Below are 16,290 nucleotides of genomic sequence, written 5' to 3'. Positions count from 1 at the left end.
GTAGTTGGCATAGTAACGAAATACTCTGAGACCCCAATTTATCTGAATAACTTTAATGCTTTTATACTAACACTTCATAACAGTGAAATGAAAAATATTCCTTTTGATTGCAATCTAACCAATACTAATCCGATGTATGTTTAAAATCACACGGATGTTTTTTTTTGTTTTTGTTTTTCCTTAATGTTTCTGTAGTCTTTTCATTAACAACTAACCACTAATTTATCTACTAACTTCATTCTATTTACACCACTTAGAGTCAGCATCTATCACTTTAGTACTAAGGCGGCCTCATTTGTACATATTTCTAGTTTTCACCGTCAGTCACTTAAAAAAATAATAATAATAAATAGTTGCGAATTTTATTTTATTTTGATAAAATTTATAATATTATAAACACCAATACAAAGTCGCGCACAAAACTTTCAAACAAAAACAGACGCAAATAATAAAGTTAAAGTGATTTCAATTTTCTTTCTTCATTATCTATTATAATTTGTTGCACTTCTCGGTTGCTTTGTTTTACTGGCTTAAGCAAAAACACATTTTGAGCAGTCCATCCTATCAAAATGAAGATTAACTGTATTCAGTATTATCTGGCATAATGCTACAATAATTGTATAATGAAACTGTGCAATAAGTGTGCAGCTGTATTCGGCACTTAATTTACTCTAAAACAGGTTCTACCTTCATAAGAGAATATTTGATACCTATTAAAATTACACCAACTACTATGAAGCCAGTAGTGCTCGTTAATAAAATTATTCATATTTAGTGACAATAACAGTATAGCGATTTTTAATCGTAGTCCGTAACGAATAAGTACCTTCTCTCTTTTAAGTTTTCTTTATAAATCTTAGCCTATTACCCATTGGCGAAATGTGTTTTATTTTGGGTTTGATGGCGTGCGCACTTTATTTGGACGTTATCACACTTTCCAACAATGTTCAAAATAAATAGTAAACAGTGCGCATGCTTCGTCATTGCATGAGTTGCTATGGCAACCGCTGACGTTTGATTATTTTTTTAGTATTCTTTTTTTTTTCCTTACATTTTCACCAGCAATCATTCTTAATGTACACTCTATAACAAAAAAATCGACGCACCGAGAAGCAATCATCTGATTGTTTTGAAATTTCGTATGCATAAATGTTTTGAACAGATGATGCCGACTGGGGACGTATAGTCTTTAACGACGAATCCCGCTTCCAACTGTGTCCTGACGATCATCGAAGGCGTGTTTGGAGACGTACAGGGCAGAGGGGGGATCCTGCCTTCACTACTGCACGCCACACCGGCCCTCAACAAGGCATTATGGTGCGTTGTCACACAGGTGCCATTTCCTTTGACAGCTGGACCCCTTTGGTCGTCATTAGAGGTACACTTACTGCACAGCGGTACGTCGACGACATCCTAAGACCTGTTTTGCTACCATTCCTGTTGCAGATCCCTGGGCTGGTTTTTCAGCAGGACAATGCCAGACCACATACGGCACATGTTGCTATGAACTGTCTGAAAGCTTGTCAAACTCTTCCTTGGCCTGCCAGATCACCAGATCTCTCTCCCATCGAGCATGTCTGGGATATGATGGGAAGACGATTGCATCTGCCACGGAATGTTGATGACCTCGTTCGACAATTGGATCGAATTTGGCAGGAAATACCGCAAGAGACCATCCGGGAGCTTTATCGGTCTATGCCACGCTGTGTGGCAGCTTGTATCCAGGCTAGAGGTGGGTCAACACCTTATTGAACTTGTTACTGTAACTCAGCAATAAATTATTCAATTGTTCTGAAATTTTAATCATTTACTATTCTGTACATTGTCTTCCTATCCACCAATTTTCGTTTCAATCGGACAACTCCTTCTTGGTGTGTCGATTTTTTTTTTGTTATAGAGTGTATTTACATAATAATTATTAAAACCCATCCGACGGCAAACATCAATTGAGGCAGTTTTTGCAATCCATGATTTGAAATGCTGTGGCGTTTATCGGAGTCAAACCAGAAGGGAAAAAAACTTTTCACCAACGGGTAACCAGTGATCGCAATAAAGCAATCACAATTTTTTCCCCTTAATTTCAATTTGGTACTTATTAACGAAATTCAGTTAGCATCATTGACTTCAATATTAATTGCAGATTTTTTACGCTGTCTAAAACGAAGTGGATAGCATTTCTCCTTTAATTTTTTCTTTAGTGCATAGCCATTGTTTTACTTCAACTAGTAATTTACCAAAATTAATTATTATTAGCATTAATATTGGCGTTTTTTTACGTTTATTCAGCAACGAATTAAATATATTTTTCTTTTATCATTTCAAAACTTTTTATTTTATTTTAATTGCCGTCAAGTTTAAACGACTAGTATTATAAAAACACATTTTGAAAGCATATCTATAAAAACATTAACGCGTGGTTTCAGATTACCTTAGGAATAATAATTTGGTGATGTAGTTTGTTTATGCTACTAGGATCACGTTCATCATTCAGATAACCTGGCGTAACAAATAAAATATAATTAAGTATAACAGAAAGCGCAATAAACAACTTTTTTGATTAAAGATAAAGCTAACATTACTGGTGTTATCTTTAAAATATTTGTAAGAAAAAAAAAGCAATCGTCTATCGTTTATTTTAAAACACTGGCTCTAAGCCAATGAGAAAATTCCCTTTTTTAAATTTAAGAAAATTCCATTTTTTGAATTTAAAAAAATCGGGCTTCGTAATTTGTTTATAATTTTACTCATTGAGGCTCATTTTGAATCTCGTATTTTCGGAGCTTACGGTATAGCCGCAAACAGACACGCATAAGTTCTTCACTTTATTGTGTATATTGATTAGTTGTTGTCCAATCCGATAGCTTTTCGATACTAGATTAAGCAAAACACATTTTTAGTAGTTTATTCTATTAAATTAAAGATCTACTGTTATCCATATTATTTGGCATAATGCCGTTGGCAACTCGTGATATTTTATTTAAATTTTTCCACACTTAAGCTGCTTTCTCCTGTACTTATCCATCTGTATAATAATTGTATAATAAAAATGTGCAGCATTGGTGCCATCATAATCGGCACCAAATTTACTCTAAAATGAGTTGTACCAGTATAAGAGTATATTTGGTATCGATTAAAACTGCACCAATTACCATGATGCCAGTAGTGCTTATTATCAAAACTAAGCATCATTGGTGCTAACTATAGCATGACTAACAGTATTTCGTAATGAATCAGTAATTTTTTTTATTAATTTGCCTTTTAGTTCACAGCTTATTTTTTTTATTTCAATTGGCCCAATCATTGACATCATCATTGACATCAATAACAATTTACCCAATTTTTAATGTACGAATATATACCTTTTTTCGATTAGTTTCTCTTTTTATTACATGGCTTATTTTTTACTTCAAATTATAATTATTACCAAAATTAACTTGCAAAAAAACAATTTTTTCAATAGAGCTATACGTTAATAAACACCACTGGTGTTATCGTTAAAATATTTGACAAAACTCAATCGTCTATGGCTTATTTTGTAGCAATGGCTTCCGCTAAACCAATCAGAAAATTCGATTTCTTAAATCTCTCGGAATTTAAAAATCTGATTAAAATCGAAAATCGGGCTTCGTAAAAAGTTTGCAGTAGTCATTCTGATTCACGTTGTATTTCATATTCTTATAATCTACCGTTTACCCGCAATCAGGTATACAGACACACACACGTACACTTTTTATTTAACTATATGTATAGATTTACCCTTTAATGGTAAGCCTTTAATGCCAGTAAAAGTGTATTAAAATATTCTTGCAATTGAAATTGATATAAGAATCGTATTTGATGTAAGAAAAAAAAACTAATTTGGCTTATAAAAAATTTATCTAAATTTTAATACTTTTTTTTTTTTTTTTTTTTTTTTTTTGTTTTTTTTTTTTTGTGGTGGTGATTATGTTTACCACGACCCATTAGGAACTTATTTATAAAATAAATTTTATGAATGATGCAAACTTCAAAAGGCATTATGTATTTCATAACTTTTATACGTTTTCTTAAACTAACAAAAATGGTTGCCAAATTTATTCACACCCACTTCAATAAAGCTGAAGTTATTAACAGATATGAACCTAAATGAAAAGGGGTAAAAAAAGTTTACTATGGACATAAAAAAGTGGTGATAAATATACTTACCTCGGCCTTCCGAAAGGTTAAGACTTGGTTCTTATATCAGATAAATAGGAGACAGCCATCCGATTACTACCGAGAAGCAAGTCAAAATCCAAGTCCTGAGCGTCCACTTGGAAGTTTTTTTTGTAGAAAGTAGGCGTTACTCTCCATAATTAGCTTTCATCTTTCATATGAAATTACCTTCATATGAAATTAGTGATGATAAAGCAAACCACTACATAAATATTTCTAAAATTTTGTAGTTTAATTAAAACTGATACGTCACAGATTTCTTTCTACCCACTTTTCGGTCTTCCGGATAAAAGTTTTGTGATTTCCACAAGTTGGATTGATCGTAAAGAACGAGATTTCTTTTAAATTAAAATAATAATGTTCTCTCTCTCCGTTTTATAATTTTACCCTTCCAATCATGGTTGTGATGTTAAGTAGATTGGTTTCAGTGATCAAATAGAACAGAAAACAATCTGATGACTGTTGCTTGCCCTTCATTTAAAAGCATAACGGTCATGCAACCGGACCGGAAGTGGAACATAAGAAAGAATTGTTCTTGAGATGCATCGATTAAAGGGGTTGGTATAACAGGGACTATAATGCAACCATTGCTTGTATCTATATCCAAGGGGGTGACACAAGTGGCTAAATATGTAAAAAGTGGTAGAAACTGAAATCATTCTTAATTATTTAATTTCTCTTTATTATTCCACCATAACTATCACTTAGATTTCAAATTATTGATAATTAAAACAAAAGCATTCTCGTTTGACCCTCCTGATGATATAATCCGTGATAATTCGAATTACCGCCTTTTTATGCTCAGACTGCATAATATCAAAATACTATTAACTTTATCATACAACTTTACTCAAGGGGATCTCCCCATTCCAAAGATGATTTTCACTTCAAAACTAAAGATTTACTTCTTTAAGGACTTGATTTGTCGTTACAACATACTACAACTTCAAAGATATTTAGGACCTCCTAGAATACGACATAACAGAATCGATGAATCGGTTAGAGGCGCTTCGCGCCAAACGCCGAGATAACCCCAATATCCAGCATTTGACCCTTCGGATGTGCACGCATTATTAATGAGCAGGTGTGATGAAGTTCTCACAATTTCCTGCTTGGAGTTGGCATTCCCCTCTTAGTAATGGAATACTCTGAGATCCCAATTTATCTGAATAATTTAAATGATTTTATGCCGACACTTCATCACAATAGTGGGGAAAAAATTCTTTTTGATTGTAATCTAATCAATATTAATCCGATGTAAGTTTTTTGTTTTACCTTAAGGTTTGTGTAGTCTTTTCTAATTTTCATTAACAACTAACCACTAATTTCACAACTAACTTCACTCAATTTTCACCACTTGGATTCAGCATCTATCACTTTAATCCGATGTATGTTTAAAATCCCACGGATGTTTTTTGCTTTACTTCAATAAGTAATTTACCAAAATTAATTTTTATTAGCATTAATATAGGCACTCTAGCTCGTAGTGGATTCGGTAGCCAAGGAAGTTTTGATGTAGTTCCACCGACTGCCGCTTGTATATATTCTGGTGATTCAAGAAATAACACAAGTGATTTCAAAAAGATTAAATGTATATGGTGTGACAAGGATTCACATAGCTCAGTAGAATGTTTCAAGTTGCACAATTTAAATTATAACGATAAAAAGACAGTTTTAAAAGAAAAAAGAGCATGTTTTCGTTGTTTGAAAATCGGCCATCCAGCACAACAATGCAAAAGTTCTGTTAAATGTTTAATTTGTAATAGAAGACATTTGACAGTAATGTGTTGGAACATAAAAAATGGTGAAAACCAAGGTCAAACAAAGTCAAGTACTAAAGGAAAAAATGATGAAAATAGCAGTAGTTCTAAAACTCTTGTTAATCAACAAAAGGGTGAAACGTTGATGCAAACACTGATAGTAAAAGTTGAGGGCATAGATAAAACAGATAGACTCGCAAGAGTTTTGATTGATTCCGGTTCCCAAAGGTCCTATATAAAAACAGAGGGGGTAAAAAAGCTAAATTTGCCAATAGTTGGAGAAGAAATTTTAAACCATGCATTGTTTGGCGGAATAGAAACTGGTCAGGAAAAACACAGTGTCTATGATGTCAATATAAAATCCCTAGATGGTCAATTCAAAATTACCTGTCCAATGTTAGCCCAGACAAAGATATGCAATTTCGTACCGAGATTAAAGAATCAAAACATTTATCCCATTCTACAGCAAAAATCAATTAACTTATCAGACGTTGGGGACAATCCTTTAGAAGTTAAAGTGTTATTAGGTGCGGATGTATTGCCTCAAATTCTCACGGGTAAAATTGAAAAATTGGATGAAAATATTATGGCTATTGAAACTCGGCTTGGGTGGACAATAATGGGTCAACAAAATGGAGAAGAAAAAACAAACACTACTTTAAGCTTATTCTGCCAACCCAGCATTGAAGACCTTTGGAGCTTGGAGACTATTGGAATACGAGATCCAGCCGAAGCTAAAACAACAAAAATGAAAGTGAAGAAGAAGAGAAGGAGAAAGAAGGCTCAACTTGTACAGCGTGGTAAAGAATCAAATAACAATTTAAAAGAAGGAGACGTGGTGCTTATTGGCGATGATAATGTCAAAAGAATAAATTGGCCTTTAGCAGTTGTCTTAGAGTTATATCCCGGCAAAGATGGCATATCAAGAGCTGCGAAATTGAAAACAATCCATGGAGAGAAAATAAGACCCTTACCAAAGCTGTTTCCCTTGGAAATTTCGCCTGAAGAAACAGATTTTTACAAACCGAAATCAGCAGTCCCTATTTCCGAAGGAATACGGGAGAATATTACTCGTTATGGGAGAAAGATAAAAATACCAAATAAACTGGACTTGTGAACTATAAAACATTTTTCATTAGGACATTAAGAGTTAAAAATATTTTTATAATCAGAAATTGTTGTCTTAAAACAAAACAAGAAAAAAATAATTAAAAGTTTAAAATTTATTTGTTGGTGGGGAGGACGTTGCGGGTTCGCATAGGTAATATTGGAAAGCGGGAAATAGTTTAGTTGTAATGGAATGGCAACAAAATATAAAATATTATAGAACAAACAATCGATAAGTTAACAAGAAAAACGATGTCTAAAATAGTTATTCTTTCTATGTTTCTTCCTATGTAAAATGTCCTCGTCATGTAAATAAATGTGCTCTTGTCTAAAACAACCTGTATCTTCTTCTTGTGAGTCGTAGTTCAATATTAGTATAAAATTCAAAGTTCGACTTCGCAACATTAAGTGGCGTCCGTGACAGGACAAAAGAAACGAAAGTAAGTGAAACTATCAGAATTTAATTAATATTTCACTTCATAAATGGAAGAATTAAAAAATAAAAGAAAGCCATTGCGCCAAGGATTTACTTTAACTGCCAATAATTTAGAAGCAGAGTTATCGAATACGGAAGTTAAAGTGGATCGCGTAAAGATTTTATTATCACAATTGACGAATAAATTCGAAAGATTAAACGATGTGCAAAATCAGATTTCTGAAAATTTATAAAAACTAGAAAATAATGATGATTATGAAAAAGATTTTGAAGCTAATGAAGAATATATTGACAGATATGTGTACTTAAAAGAAACTGTTAATCTTCGTTTGGCGAACAATGAACCAAGTTCACAAAATAGTGCGGAAATGAAGAGAAAATACAAGCTTCCAATGTTAGAACTACAGAAATTTAATGGAGAAATAAAAAATTGGCTCGGATTTTGGGGACAGTTCCGTAAAATACATGAGGACAACACCATCGATGATGATGATAAATTTCAATATTTGGTTCAAGCAATGGTTCCCGGGTCACCAGCAAAAGAACTGGTAGATAGTTTTCCACCGTCAGGCCAAAATTATCAAAAAGCAATTACTCAACTAAAATCGAGATTCGCGAGAGATGATCTGATGGTCGAAATCTATATTAGAGAATTGTTAAGATTAGTGTTGGCACAGGCTACAAAAAAAGGTCACATGCCATTGGCGACATTGTATGATAAATTGGAAACACAGTTACGAGCTCTGGAATCGCTTGGCGTTAAAAGTGATATTTATGCCGCCATGCTTTACCCATTAGTAGAATCAGCTCTTCCAGAGGATCTTTTGAAGGCGTGGGAGAGATCTCGATCATCTGGAGAAACAAATGCTAGCACAGAAAATCTTACAAAATTATTGAAATTTCTCAGAATTGAAGTTGAAAGTGAGGAACGCCTGCAAATAGCTCGTAGTAGAGAGCCTAGAGTAAAAGAGAGTGGACAAGGGAGAAACGATTCCTGATTGGTGGACAGAAAAACTTTACCGCCGGAGGCGAGAGTGGAAAATTCGCCATTGGAATTACATGGAGTGAAAATTATCTGACTCAAAAAAATTATGTTCTGTATTAATAAATGCATGTAATAAGTTCATTACTTACTTTTTTTCAATAAGAAACTTCACAGTTACAGTAAATGTTAAAATTATGGCTGAAAATTTGGATAGTTGTTAGTTATTAGAATTTATCCTTATTATCACTCATATAAAGTTATGTTTATCTCATTGTAAAGAGAACAAGGTGATGAAATAACTAATGGTTAGATAAGAATAAATGTATTTACTTTTAATGCACATAATTTCTATCTAAATTACTTATAAATTTTAAGATTTGAGCATCTTTTTATCAAAACTTCAGAAGTGCAGAGTTTGGCGATATTACTTTGACATGTTGGCGCTTTACAATGTTCGCGTTACAATGTTACAATGCGCGTTACAAAGTAGTATTTGTTTACTTTTCGTTACCAACTGTATAAAATGTTAGTTTGTTTTAAATTTCAACTAATTATGGAAATTTTTGTTGAAATAAACAATACCTTTTCAGGTGAATATGCGATAATTTTTTCCTGAAAAAGTAATAAATAATAATAAATTATATAATTTGTGTTATTAATTATTATTTCTGAAATAAATGGCATAATCATTATTAATTTTTATATTTTATTTAAGGCATTTATTAAAAGCTGAAGTCTTTTCATTAGTCTTTTTTTTTTTTTTTCATTGACGTTAATTTTTTAACAATTTCAGATGCTAGACAATGTTTTTTAAAAAATCTGTAATATCATGTGCTTTCCAATCTTAAAGTTTATATTATTGATACTTTAGTATATACTCTTAGAATAACAGAACCTTCAGAATAACACCAAATGAGCGAGTGGCGCCAATTTCGGTGTATCATCTGGCAACCCCCTTGGACAAAAATCTGACGGCAGCGCATGCGCTCTTGGATATTGTCATCACTCTTTTCAATACAGGCACTCTAGCTCGTAGTGGATTCGGTAGCCAAGGAAGTTTTGATGTAGTTCCACCGACTGCCGCTTGTATATATTCTGGTGATTCAAGAAATAACACAAGTGATTTCAAAAAGCTTAAATGTATATGGTGTGACAAGGATTCACAGGATTCAGTTAAGGTGTTCAAGGATTCAGTTAACCTGTTATATTTAATTTAAAAGAAAATAATTAAGTATTGCAGAACACGTAATAAACAACTTTTTTGATGAGAGCTATAAGCTAACAAACACCACTGGTGTTATCTTTAAAATATTTGACAAAACTCAATCGTCTATGTCTTATTCTGTAACAATGGCTTCCGCTAAGCCAATCAGAAAATTCCATTTCTTAAATGTCTACGAATTTAAGAATCAGATTAAAAATCAAAAATCGAGCTTCGTAAAAAGTTTGCTGTTGCACACATTGAGATTCACGTTGTATTTCATATTCTTCGAATCTACCGTTCAATCAGGTATACCCGCAAGCACAGGTATACAGCATACACTCCCTATTTTAATAAATTAAGACTTGGAGATCGTATATGAGATAAATAGACGAAAGACATCGGATTAATATCGAGAAACAAGAGAAGATATACGAGTCCTGCGTGTTTTTTTTTAGTACGAGTCCTGCGTGTCCACTGACAAATGTTTTGTAGAATGTGGGCGTTACTTTCCATAATAAACTTTTGCCCTCCATGTGAAATCAGTAATGATAAAGCACGCCATTATATAAGTATTTTTAAAACTTTAAATATTATTAAAACTTTTAATTCAACTGTTTCGTTTTCACAGTAATGTGAATACGGTGAGGCTTGCTATGGTTACAGATGGGAACTATTATTTTAAAAGACGAGTAGAAGTACAATAACCAAATATAACGAGAAAAAATTTTGATTTTGGAAAAGTACAGAACAAATAAAGTACCCATTTTAAGAGGAAACCAAACCATAAGTAAAAATTTTTGTGTATAAAAGGGAGTTTTAATTTTATTAATTTGAAAACTATCAAATCTTTAGAAATTTTGTTTTTACTTACGGAAACAGTAGTAATAAATTAAATTTTTGAACAAATTACATAAACATTATAACGTTCGTTTAAAGAAATGAATAAGTAAAGGAAAATTTGTATGCGTGTTCAGGAAACCCTATGAGATTTATTAAATTATCTTTCGTTTTCATAAACGTTAAAATATTTATTGTAAATAATGTAATTTAATAATAGTCAAGTTTTCAATTTGCGATATAGATAAGCCATAGTGAATGCACTCATAATCAAAAATTGAACACAAAAGTTTAATTTATGTACTTCCAATTACATGGTTAACAAACAATATGGCTAGTCAAACTTAAATAGGTACATAATATTTTTTAAAATAATATAAATTATCATGTATTATGTATATATAATAAAATATATATATAATATAATAATATGTAAAATAATATGTATATACGTAATCATATAGCGTGTTTGTCAATCGTTGCTTTTTGTGTAAGTCTTTAGAATCTTTATAAATTTACTGCATTATGAGAATCACTTTCAAAGTTACAAGCTATGCGATGTAATAATAAAAATTATGTTACCAAAATCTAACAAATAATTTTTTAACATCTTCGATAAGCAGCCTATCCAGCTAGTGAATTACAATATTCATTTTATTTTTGTTATTTTGGACAAATTTGGACGAAGAGCGAATCTCGAATTTTAAAACTCCTTAATCGAATTTTAAAAAAATCGTACATTTGAAATTCAATTTCCCAGGAACTATTCAACCGGTTTCGCTCAAATTTGGTATTTTGCCATGTAAGATTAGATGCTTCAAAAATAATGTAAAAATTTATATACTTTACAATTCAAAAGTTTAACGTCCGCTATTAAATAAAATAATGAAAAATAGTAAATATTTACTAAAATTTATTTTTCTGCGCGGAATTATTTTATGATAAACAGATTTTATAATTGTGTGGAAAGAAAATATTGCAATTCACTTAAGAAGTTCCCGAGATGTGGTGAAATACGTAAAAAATAAAATTAGCATTAGGGTGTCCAAACTTTGGATCACTCTCCTGATCAAACTATGAGGATCATATTTCTCAAATAGTTAGTACTTTAGGGATCAAAATTCGAATCGGTCGAAGAAATGTATGCTAATTTAGAGAAAGTACATTTTCGTTTCTGATTTCGTAACTTAGAATGTTGTTTGTTCTAATTAAAAAGCATATTTTAGATCACTCCCTCGAAGCATTAAGATGGAGTCTTAGAACGTGAAGATCCGATTATTAGATAAAAAGTTATTCAGGGTAGTTCGTTTTTTTTTTTTTTTTTTGTCGCATTGTACCTCCTCAGCAATTTTTTTCTATCTGAACTAGACTTGTAGAACTAACCAAATTACATAAGGAAATGTATTAACAAATGTGAAATAATGTGTCCTTTTATGCTCTATTGTTTATTTTATTTAGCAATTTACATAAATGAATTAGTAACGAAATTTAAAAAAAATATTTTCTTTTTTCAAATATCATGGAGTGCTAGAAGTGAAACGGAAAATAGAAAGATTTGATATTAAAATCATTTTATTTATAGCTGGTATTCAAGAGAATTAAAATAAGCCTTTATTTTTCTGAGTTATGATATATCCATCCTTATTTCAATTTCTCGGATTGATTGATTGATTGATATGAGTGGAATCTCGGTGTTAAGCGCAAAGCGCTTCTAACCGATTCATCTATACTGTTTAGGCATTTAGTCTAGAGGTCATATACAGTTCAAAGTTCTAAGTTAGGATCAGATAATAAGTCCATGATGAGGTGAGGCATGAGTTGATTCAGTAGTACATCAGTTGTATGGAAATTTCTCGGATTAAAAAAAAAGTTCTATATATCCGTTATAATAGTTAAAAAATTTTGGTAGTCATAAATATTTTAATCTTCCCTCCTCCCTAAATCTTCCTTCTTTCTTTAGGCACCTCCTAGGTGCATAAAGAAAGAAGGAAGATGACACTGGAAGGAGCGGAAAGTCACCGCTCCTTCGAGTGTCAGAAGGACAAAGAGTCTCCTCCTAAGTGCTGCAACTGCGGCAAAGCTCATACTGCTAATTTCTCTGGGTGCGAGGCCCACCCCAGCAGAAAGCCTTGAAGCCGTCCTAGTGTTCCTACAACAAAATCTTCAGCTCATCGACTAGTAACCATAGTGAAAGAACTTCAGGAACTTTTGCAGAATGAAGAAGTAGTTGCTCTTCTTCAAACCATCCTTCAGGGAAAGACCCCTGATCCTGATCTCTTGTGTTTCTCCATCCCACTCAAGTCTTCTCCAACCACCACTTCGACGCTACATTTACCTCTCCCTTCATATCTCGGAGTTTTGCTCCGAATTCAATTTCATACAAACTCAGATGAATGAGTTAGAGACCCTTCGGGGCCGATACTTAGATAAGCATTTCACATAAAGCATTAGCTTCCCAAAAACAAGTTCGAAGAAAATTATCTTCATATCAGTTTATGCTTTTTTCTACATATGTACTCGGCACCGAGCATGATATTTCATTTTTAAAATCAGTTGCAAATTTAGCTTGCCACGGACGACTAAAAATGCAAAAAGTTTTGACTGGTAAAATTGACAAATTTATATCAGATAATAAATTAGCAATATTATTATAACATGTTCTTTTTAGTTTACAATTGGGTATGTTAGTTAAGTATGATTTAATTTAAATAGTGATAGTTTGAAAAGTAAGTTATAGTGGTAGATACGATTGATTAATTAAACAGATAATAAATAAATCTTATACTATAATACGAGGAATGGTTGCCAAGTCGAAAATCGCCCCAGAATTAATAAACTCCAGTAAACTTGGGGGTCTGGGGTTTTTGGCCACGAGGAATCGATTGGCGCCGGTTTTGAAGCGCTACGGTCGAGCAGTTCGGAGTTACAGATAGGATATTTTCAAACTTTATTAGTTCGCCATAATGGCTATAGATACTTTTCTCCACTCTTATAAATTTATGCTAATGCGAACCTTACAATTGAAATATTAATTTTCGACAACTTAAACCAATAATATACGAAGGAATTAATAATTTAATTGTAAGGTTCGCATTAGTTTACATTTATCAAAGTGGAGAAAAGTTTAACTTTTGTGTTAAAATCACCGTCAACAAAGTCCGACATTTCAACATTCGTCAGATTTCAAGCTACATTTTCAACATGCAGAACGCACCTCTACATGAAATTCTTCAAGGAGCCGGAATTTTGGAACAACAAGCGATCAACTCAATTCTACCCGCAAATGGACAGCTAGAAGATACCGTCATTGTCAGAATGCTTCTCCATTACGCCGAACAAGCTTACCCGACCGTCAAAGTTGCCGTACTTCACCCTGAATTTGTCGCACGCTTCTACGTTACAACAGCGGATGGCGCTTATGAAGGAATGGCTCTTCTCAACGATATCAGCGACCAGAACAAGGCTTCCAACTATCTATACGGCGCTCAACAAGGATTCGACGTGCTACTCATTCCCATTCACAAGAGAGCTCAAATGGATAGAGGCGAGCACTGGATGCTAGGAATTTACGAAGCAAGCTATGGAGAACGTCAACTATTAGTCTGCGATCCAGTCGACAACCCGCTGCCCATCGATGCTGTTTTGAGAAAAATACTGCGACACGTTTTGAATACCGTTGTTACGAATGAAAAGCTGAAAGGATCCATCGTGAAACCTCGCAACGCTTACAACCACCAAGATGACGCGTCTTCCTGCGGAGTTTACATCGTCTTTTATGCTCGACAATACCTCTCTCATCGACGCCTTTTCCTGGACAAGAATTTTCAAGAAGCGGATGAACGGAAGCAAATTTACGAATTCGTTGTGAACAGTGTCTTTAATTGTATAATTTTTTGTTATCAATTACATTTTATTTCCTATGACTTTTCAAACTTTGCCTTTGTATAGAATAGTTCCCTTTCCAAACTTTGTTTAGATAGTTTACAATGGTGCACTTTAACCGGTTATCTTTTCACCAATGGTTTCACAAACTTTCTTATGGCATGTATTATTTTGATAAATCACAATTGAAAATTTAAATCTTCGAGTTAGCTTCGATACCTGTTTTCTCCGAGCGGAGCTCGGTCACCCGCTGGTAAAAATAAATCGAGTTTCTACAACTTTTGCATTTTTAGTCGGCTGTTGCATCCTTAATAGTACTAAAAAATAATACTAGCAAAATCGAGACTCACACACGCATTATTTAAAGCGCGGGAAGATTTCCGTATTGTGATCTGTGGCAGAATGATCGCCAAGTCTCGGAAACTTCTGGGCAGTGTCCTGAGAGAAACTAAAAAAAAAACACAGAAAGGGACCAACTTGAAAGGTATAACTCTTAGCCACCCCCGGGCAAACATCTACAAGTTTGTTTTTTTTTCAAAAAAAATTTTAAGTTTGAAATCTATTGGGCACCTTGGCGATTGTAGTTGGCGCGACAGATCACGATACGGAAATATTCGCGATCTCTAAATGGTAAATATAAATATTTTTAATCATTAATTTATTAAAATATTTTAATTGCATGAAAGTTTAAATACTCAAATGCGTGATTCTGAATACGTCGGTAGAAATAATATCGTATTTTAAATATCGTATTAAAAACTATCGTATTAATAATTTAAAGATTTCAAAAATGATGTAGAATTTGTGGGCCGAAAGTAAGACAACTAACTGCAACAACTGCGGAGAAAACGATTAGAAAATGACGTCGTACATTTACGACAGCATAGTCGCGAATTGAGTGCGACTAAAGTGATTAGTCAAATTTGAAATTTATGTGTCGTAATGACATCCATCATATTAAAAATGTCGTTGTTTGAAAAACCAGGAGAAAAGGACTGTAAATAAGAAGAATAACTGAAGAGAAAACGGTCGGAAATAATGTGGATTAACGATGTAATAGTCGCGAATAAAGTAAGCCAAAAAGTGATTACTCAAATCCGAAACTCAGGTGTCAAAATAAGACTGTATTTAAAATATAAAAATGTCGTAAAAACGAAAAAATAACTTCCGAGAAAACGACTTGGACTGATGACGGAACAGCCGCAAATCATGCGCATAAAAAGTTATTACTCAAATCCAAACTCGCGTCGTAATATCACCGTATCAAAAATAACGAAGTTTGAAAACTTATGTGGAGATCACCGAAAAAACAATTAATATATATCGAAAAAATGAATGGAAAACGAGGAGAATTTACGATGTATTCGTCGTTAATCGAGAGCGTCAAGAAGCGATAACTCTAATTCGAAATTCGCGTGTCGTATTAAAAATATCGGAATTTGAGAAATTACGTGAAAAAACGATAGAAAATTCAAATAATCAGAAGTTTTTTTTTTCAATGCCCGAATGGGACCCTTTTTTCCAGGCGGCCCTGGACCGACCCTTCGTCATACAGGCATCTGAAAGGCAAACTTGTTGTCCACTTTTTCAGGGACACCATATTAGGTTGGCCAACGTTGCTCCCACAGTGAGGACAGATAGTACCGAGAATGAAAGAACATCCATGCCTTGTGCGGGATTCGAACCCAGAACCTTTCTGGTGAGATAATCAGAAGTTTCTAGCAATTTTTGCTGCTCTGTTTTTCTCTAGGTTCTAACAATTTGCTAGTCGATGAAATCGAGGCTTCTAATTTGGTATATAAGCTTTCTGACTTGATGATAACCCACCAGCAGTGAGGGGATTACCTAATACAAAGCGAAGCCTTATTATTATAAGAAAATAATT

At 33.2% G+C, this 16,290-nt stretch overlaps 1 protein-coding gene across 1 annotated transcript in view; it reads left to right on the top strand.

Moving 5' to 3' along the window:
* The window catches only part of LOC139425143 (nose resistant to fluoxetine protein 6-like), a 78,605-nt gene that overhangs the window by 17,068 nt on the left and 45,247 nt on the right, over positions 1 to 16,290 (top strand). The gene's annotated exons all lie outside the window — the stretch shown is intronic.

The sequence above is a fragment of the Parasteatoda tepidariorum genome, chromosome 3 (genome assembly GCF_982258835.1).
Source record: "Parasteatoda tepidariorum strain Cologne lab strain chromosome 3, Ptep-v5.0, whole genome shotgun sequence".
In the NCBI taxonomy this organism is placed as follows: Eukaryota; Metazoa; Arthropoda; class Arachnida; order Araneae; family Theridiidae; genus Parasteatoda; species Parasteatoda tepidariorum.
The sequence above is the reverse complement of the archived record's forward strand: the minus strand, read 5'-3'. Positions and strand labels throughout refer to the sequence as shown.